This window comes from Mytilus trossulus, chromosome 7 (genome assembly GCF_036588685.1).
Source record: "Mytilus trossulus isolate FHL-02 chromosome 7, PNRI_Mtr1.1.1.hap1, whole genome shotgun sequence".
Taxonomy (NCBI): Eukaryota; Metazoa; Mollusca; class Bivalvia; order Mytilida; family Mytilidae; genus Mytilus; species Mytilus trossulus.
In genome coordinates this window covers 29,515,556-29,523,985 of record NC_086379.1, presented here as the reverse complement: position 1 = coordinate 29,523,985, position 8,430 = coordinate 29,515,556, and the positions used below count along the sequence as shown (strand labels likewise).

Genomic DNA, 8,430 nt, shown 5'->3' with positions numbered 1-8,430 from the left:
AAAAAAAAGCAAGACAAAAACTTCGTTTTACTAATTTTTTTAAACTTATCTAATAAAGATGCACCAGCCCCATTAACTGAAGATATAAGTAGTTCAAAACAGACTGGAAAAATCATTTAGGGTAAACAAAGGCACCGACCATTTAACTTTAAAGAGGGATATAGTTTTTATGACATTTCACATTTGTAACATGCAATCACAAATGAAGCAATATTTTTGTTTTTACTTTAACCTTTAAAAAATGAGGAAAACTTCATTACAAAATCTTTTTTATTCCTTAATTCTCCCACTTGTTTTTGATAAATTTTTTCCATACATTGTAGTTTCTCTGTCTGGCAAATCTTGATGATTAACATTGGCAATTTGATGATGGCATATAAACATTCGAAATTAAAGAACCTTAGTGAGCACGCTCACATACCCCACGTCCCCACATTGTCATTGGAGAAATTAAATAAGTGAAAGAAAAAAAATTGTATAAGAAAAATTAATTTCCTGCCAATATGCACATCTAAATAGTATGTCCTTATTATCTACAAAATTTCATGAAATTCTGTTGTGTGGTTTGAGAGGAGTTGCGATGACAAACTGTTGCAGTAGTACATTAAAGCAAATAAGTTCAAAGGGGCGTAACTCCTAGAAAAAAAATTGAATCAAAATTTCCCGTCGATATGCACAACTACATAGTATGTCCTTACTATCTGAAAAGGTTTCGTGAAATTCTGTTGTGTGGTTTGAGAGGAGTTGCGATGACAAGAAACAACACTGACGGACGGACGGACTGACGGACGGACGGGTCAAAAACATTATACCCTCCGCAACTCGTTGCGTGGGGTATAATAAAATCGTTCATGAATTCGTCATCGTGAATTCCCCTTTCTTATTTTTAGATATTATTATATAACTAGGTTGTCCGTTCACTTTTCGCGGGGATCGTTTTTTTCGTGATTGAGACTCAATGTCAAGACGGCTTGGGTATTTAAACCCCGTCTGGACAGCAAGTCAAGGTCTTCCATTTGTTTGCTCTCTTTAGAAAGAGGAAAAACGTTCGTAGTGGTAAGTTGTACTTTAAATTTCATTTTATTTGTTTTCAATGTTTGACCCAAATATTTATTTCTTTGCATTGTTTTTTTTTCGATTTTAGAGTCAAACTTTTCTGCATTATGATTTACGTTTCTGTTCCTGATAAAAATAAATTAGATAGATATAAAAAGAAATTTTACATTTTACAGTAGCTAGATGTTTTATGATTTCGGGTTTATAAGATATGGCGATATTGAATGGTTAGTCCTAGGGATATTTCAGAGTAACTGTCGTCTATCTTTGGAATTGTTCGAGCCTTACTCGGGAATTGAACTTTTGTATTATTGCATGTTTTTTAAGGTTTATGTACCCTTCTGTAGCCAATTTTGTACGATTATTTCTAACTTCAATTGTATCAAAACTACAGATATAATGAATGATAGAGATAGGCCATTTAGTACATATTCAAATGGAAACTTGATGCAAAGCATTATTTTTTACTGTTTCATTGCAATTGATAGAAAAAGAGGACTTTGTGGCAAATAAATAAAGATTTTTATAGAAAATCCACAGCCGAGTTTTTTGTTATAAAATTTGAAACATAAATTACTCGCTTGATTTTCTATGATGTGCTAGTGTTTATTTTTTTACAAAAAGTTCTAAGCAAGCTGTAAATTCCAAAACACCTCGTGCTGGGTCACGTAAAGTCGAGCGCACCCTAAAATGTGTACTTGATTTTGGCCATAATTATATTTATTTTAACCAATAACTACATTTATAAACTTGTTTTAAGGAAATCAATGCTAGCACTGCATGCAATAGTCCTATATCTATCAGTCATCAAATTGCCAAATATGAGCGTAAAAGGATAAAGGCTGTGGATTTTCTATAAAAATCTTGGTTTATTTGCCACAAAGTCCTCTTTTTCTATCAAATGCAATGGAACAGTAAAAAATAATGCTTTGCGTCAAGTTTCCCCTTGGAATATGTACAAAATGGCATATCTCTATTATTCATTATATCTGTAGTTATGATACAATTGAAGTTTGAAAAGTTCGTACAACAATGGCTACAGAAGGGTACAAAAACCTTAAGGTTCCACTAAAGTCAAAATAAAGGACACTTCATAAATATATTTACTTGGCCTGTATTTTTCAACACATTGAATAAAGTGCTAAACTATGGGAACATAATTATGTTCATTTAACATACTTAACATATACACACTGTAAAAAATTGTAAATAAACTTTGAAGTTTTTTTGTTGTGGCCAAACCGGTTTTGGGGGGGAACATTGAATTTTCCAAAAATCTGGAGGCTTGCGAGGTTTAACCACAACATAAAATTTCAAGTTTATTTACAATTTTCACAGTGTGTATTTGAAGAGTATGTTAAAGGTTCATGTGGACCCTATGGCTAAAATGGCCGTATTTTCACCTCAAAATTTTCTCTGAGTACAGGCAAACCTGTGCATCTGGAAATTTTTTAAGGCAAAGCATGGCATTGCCCTAGATAAATAGAATTCAAATGCATTGTATGATTTAGAAAATTCATAACTTTACTGTTTTTTGCCGTACACTTTTTTTCGTCTCTGCAGAAGATGATAAAATTAACAAACAGTTGAGTTTACCTTGATATGGTCCACTCGGGTATACAGTTTAAATAACCAATTATTGTCAGGTATCTATTGTCCATCTAAGGTCCATGTCAATTAAAAATGCTCACTTTAATTTTTACCTGTGGGGAAGTTCTCAAACCTGTTTCCCAACTTAGGTTATTTTGGCACCTTCTGGAGGAATGAAAAAAAGTGCACCGCAAAATCCTGGTAAGTTTTTATTTTTCTAAAACATAAAACATACTTAAAATTCATTTATCTAGGGCATGCTATGCCTTAATTGTTTTACAGATGCTCAGGTCTGTCTGTACTCGGAGTAAATTTTGAAGTGAAAATACGGCCATTTTAGCCATATGGTCCACATGAACCTTAAATGGACATATGTTCTCATAGTTTAGGACTTTATTCACTATAGGTTGAAAAATACGGGTAGAGTTTAGATATTTCTGCAGTGTAATATATTTTGACTTTAGTGGAACCTTAAGGTCTTGAACTGGTCAATAATTCTATTAGAAAATGAGTTAAGACATTGCTTTCGCAAGACCGAAAATTGAACGGAAATAGATATAATTTATTTATGAAATGCGCATTTATACCCCTGGGGGTTGAAGGCATATACAAACAATACAATACAATATACACAATAGAAAAGTTAACATATTAAACATCATAATAAAGTGGTAAAACAGTAATATGTATGCAGGCGTTGTGTCCACTCCCCTCAGTGCAAATGACTTTTTAATGAACGGAACAGTAAGCTGCATAATATCAAATGGCGATAGAATTAATTGTAATCAATCTGTTTCAGACAAATTAAGTATTCTGGACATATATTATTTATATCTTTTTCAAGCTGATTACGTAAAGATTTATTAATTTTACATTTTAAGAAAAAGTGGGTTTCATCTTCAACTGCATTTATATTACAATGTTTACATATTCTATTTTCTCTTTGAATTCTTTTATATCTACCCCTCTCTATTTACAAGAAATGGTCACTTACTCGCATTTTACATAATAATTTTCTAATGTACTATACTATAGATCGACTTCGGTTCCTCGTATATAGAATTACGAGGTTCATGTTCTAGTCTAAAAAAGTCGGTTGGGAACTAGTGGGTATATTTATTTGTTCTCGGAAGGTGGGACGTCACAAACTCAGTGATTTTCCCGGTTGGTTTTCGTTAAGCTTGTGAACTGTTCTTGATCTTTGATTAAACGGACACGTCAGGCCATCGTTTTTATAGTGTTTTTTTTTTTTTTTTTTTTTTTTATAATTTTACCATTTGACATTTCCTTTTTCTTTATTCTTCCAATTGATCTGTATTAAAATTGGAAACTGTCCTTATAGCAAGCATGTGATATTTGCCGCACGGTTTTTAATAACAAACAATCCCCTATTTATTTTGTTTTTTATATATATTTATTGTTATTGGTCCCATTCTCATTTCTTTGAATCCCATCAGAGAAATATGTTATATATGTTTCGGGCCGCCGACCCCACTCTGACCTCATTCATATCCTCATAAAAGGTGACCGATGTCTACCTTATACACGTACGTACATGGTAATTCGCCGTTTCAGAATCTAATGCATAATAATTATTGGTAAATTTTTAAAAGCGAATGTTCACCAAAACGTTGTTATTGGTCCACTTGTCTTTTTGTCCGTCAAAGTAGTTTTTGTATTAAGTTGATTCAATAATAAATAAATTGGATGTATTTACTGTCTTCTGATTGGTTTTAAAAAAAATATACTGTTTATTAGCTCGTCTGGTCCGAAGGGCCAAGTGAGCTTTTCTCATCACTTGTCGTCTGTCGTCCGTCGTATTACGTCTGTCGTCCGTCGTCATTAACTTTGACAAAAATCTTCTCCTCTGAAACTACTGGGCCAAATTTAACCAACCTTGACCACAATCATCATTAGGGTATCTAGTTTAAAAAAAATGTCCGTTGACCCAGCCAACCAACCAAAATGGCCGCCATGGCTAAAAAAAACATAGTGGTAAAATGTCAATTTTGGCTTATAACACTGAAACCAAAGCATTTAAAGCAAGTCCGACAAGTGGTTAAATTGTTTCTGTCCTGATATTTTCAGATGAATTGGAAAATTGGTTGTTGGGTTGCTGCCCACAAATTGGTAATTTTTGAAGAAATCTTGTCATTTTTGGTTATTATCTTGAATATTATTATAGATAGAGAGAAACTGTTACCAGCAATAATGTTAAGGAAATTGTGAACTTTCCATTTCTAAGTAGCAACATTCCAGCAGCACCTGCATACGGGGTATATATCTCCCAATTGATACGATATTCCCGTGCTTGCATTTCCTATCATGATTTTCTTGATAGAGGGTTACTGCTCACAAAGAAGCTATTAAACCAAGAGTTCCAAATGGTGAAGTTGAAATCATCCCTTCGTAAATTTTACGGACGCCATCACGAGTTGGTTGACCGTTATGGAATAACCGTTTCACAAATGATATCGGATATGTTCCTTACGTCGTAACTACAATCCCCTTCCCTTTCATGAATTTGACCTACCGAATTTAGACTATTTACCGGATTTGTAATCACATAAGCAACACGACGGGTGCCGCATGTGGAGCAGGATCTGCTTACCCTTCCGGAGCACCTGAGATCACCCCTAGTTTTTGGTGGGGTTCGTGTTGTTTATTCTTTAGTTTTCTATGTTGTGTCATGTGTACTATTGTTTTTCTGTTTGTCTTTTTCATTTTTAGCCATGGCGTTGTCAGTTTGTTTTAGATTTACGAGTTTGACTGTCCCTTTGGTGTCTTTCGTCCCTCTTTTAAAAGATCTTCTAATAAGTCAAAATTACTAAAATGATCAGTTGACCCCTGAAGGAGTTTTCCTTTATACTCATTTGTTAACAATTTTCATTAATTTGGTAAATTTAAAAGAAGAAAAAAATCCTCTGTAACGAAAGGGCTAAGCTTATTGTAGATAGAGAAAATTGTAAGTCGCAAGTAAGACCTACAAACACATCACCATCACCAAAAATTCAATTTTGTCATGAATCTATCTGTGTAATTTGTTTAATATGCACATACATGTATACTATGGTGAGCCACACAGGCTCTTAAGATCCTCTTGTTTTCAATGTTGTCAATTATTATGGCGACAAGCCCAATCTGACGTTGTATAGTCATACCCAACATGTATGTACGTTGTTAATGTTAGTGTAAATAACATAAAAAGTTCTTTGGGCATTAATTTTAAGAAATTTATTTATAATGAATGGCAATAATTAGTTTTGAATTTATGAAACCAAAAAAATAATTTTGGACTTTACATTTTACATAATCCGCGAACAAGATGTGATACGATTGCCAATGAGACAACTCTCCACGAGAGACCAAATGACACAGAAATTTAAACAACTACAGGTAACCGTACTTAGTGTAAAGCACTGTCTATTCATATTGTACTTTATTTTGTTTTATGTATTTCTATTTTAAACAAACCGCATAATTAAATGGGATTTTTTTTTATTTCTTATAGTTTTTATAAGCAAACGACATGTTTTCCTCATTTAATAAAGTGATAACTTTCCGAATTGAACTAAAACCAAATATGCATCTTTTTGAAAAAGCGCATAATGGTCCACTTCATACATGTATACTCTTTACTTAAATCATTTTATTATGAGAGAAATATAATTGTTTTCCCCTATTGAAGGCTACTGCTTTGGCATTATTGGTAATGAGGAAACGTATATTATTTATCAAAGATAATCAAATCAAAGTATTATATAAACTTGTCTAACATTTTCATTCAAAGTTGTGGCAGTTCTACCAAAACAGTTGACGGGCAGACATGTTGTTCTGGAATGGTTCTATACCGTACAGTTGTTAATTTCTGAGTCATTTGGTCTCTCGGAAAAATTTCACGCATTGGCAATCGTACCACATCTTTTCTTTTATATTAAACAGTGCTATGTCAGATCATTTTGACCGATCTGAACAGAGAAAAGAGATTTCAGCTGTATCATGAGTGCCTACATATACAATTTGACATACATGTATAATCAAACAGCTGTAAATAGACTCATCATAAATATTGTGATTAAAATTTTATATATACCCCAGACGCGTGTTTGTCTACAAAAGACTTTATCAGCGACGCTCGAATAAAAAAATGTTTAAAAGGCCAATTGTGTACTTGCTTGAGGAACACAACAATTTGGTAGTATTCGGAACATGAAATGTTTACCCTCCCGGTGTATCGGTGTAACTGTTGCTGGTTTTGTGTTTCTCGAGTTTTCTGTATGTTTGTTATTATTGTATGCCCTTACTGTGATTGGTCTTATGATTTTCAAGTCCCGTTAACATGTTTAACCCCGCCACATTATTGTATGTGCCTGTCTCAAGTCAGGAGCCTGTAATTCAGTGGTTGTCGTTTGTTTATGTGTTACATATTTATTTTTTGTTCACTTTTTTACATAAATTAGGCTGTTAGTTTTCTCGTTTGAATTGTTTTACATTGTCTTATCGGGGCCCTTTATTGCTGACTATGCGGTATGGGCTTTGCTCATTGGCGAAGGCCGTACGGTGACCTATAGTTGTTAATGTTTGTGTCATTTTAGTCTTTTGTGGATAGTTGTCTCATTGGCAATCATACCACATCTTTTTTTTTTATAACATCGGTATATCGTCTTGTGTTTGACAAAGTCACAATTATAACGTTTATTCTTTTAATTTCAGATTTTCAAGCACTAATAATGGCTACAAGAATTTTTATACTCGTTCTCGCAGTTGTGACAGTGTTCGTACAATCAGTAAAATCAGACGAACTTAATTTCCTCGAAGAAGATGTGTGCTCCGCACCCTCTTTTACTCTACGTCCTAATAGATGGCCTCAGTGGTATGTAACTATGGGGTCTCATCCAAACGGGAAACTTCATGGAACTCACGGATTCATGTCTCTTGGTGATGGTCGCAAATTTAATTTTGAACGCATCAAGGCAAACGAACCATATTTCTACATTACATCAAAGAAATGGGATGAACGGTATGTTTACATGACAGATTCATCACAAGGTTTGATTCAGTCGACCATTACAAAGCCAGGTGCGGAAGGCGAGTGGAAAATCGAGGAGGTATCCGGAGGAGAATACGCATTTTTCCCAAGAAAATGGCCAAACTGGCACATGTGTATGAAGAATGACTTTATCGGTACTATGCAAGGTTGTAAAAATTCTATCGGCCGAGAGGGACGTTTTAAATTGGACGCAAATTAAAATATGGAACAGATAACACAAAGTTACTCCATTTAAAAAAATTTTGACCTTTTGTTATTCAAATCTATGAATATAAAATAAAAATGTATTTTTTAACTTTTATTCTTTTCAATAAAGATTGAATGTTTCTTTTTGTAAATTCATATGGATGTAAAAGCGTTGACCAAATTACATTTTGTATTCCGCGGTTCATTCTAAAAATGTGCGCACGGTCAACGCTTTTACAACCCTGTGAATTTACAAAAGGAAGCATTCAATACTTATAATTACATTTTTTAGCTAGGATGATGAAAACACGATTTTTATCAAGGTTTTATTTAATTTTCCTGTGCACTTTATTGTGGGACCTCGTGTCATCATGAATGATACATTTTATTGTGTCATGATGCAATTGCTTAAGGAATAACACGTGATTGCAATTATAGCCAATCGGAATAACGTAATATAAAGAAACATACATCTGATGTAATTATTTAGATGTGGTACTCTACCAAACAGTGTTTCTCGTCTAAAAGTAAAAATAGCACAAACACTA

General features: G+C 33.5%; 1 long non-coding RNA gene across 1 annotated transcript; it reads left to right on the top strand.

The window, feature by feature from the left end:
- The first annotated feature begins 917 nt into the window (after positions 1–917).
- LOC134724907 (uncharacterized) lies at positions 918–7,991 on the top strand. The gene is made up of 2 exons (XR_010108504.1): positions 918–1,056; positions 7,360–7,991. It is a non-coding gene; the product is annotated as an uncharacterized LOC134724907 (long non-coding RNA).
- The last annotated feature ends 439 nt before the right edge of the window (positions 7,992–8,430 follow it).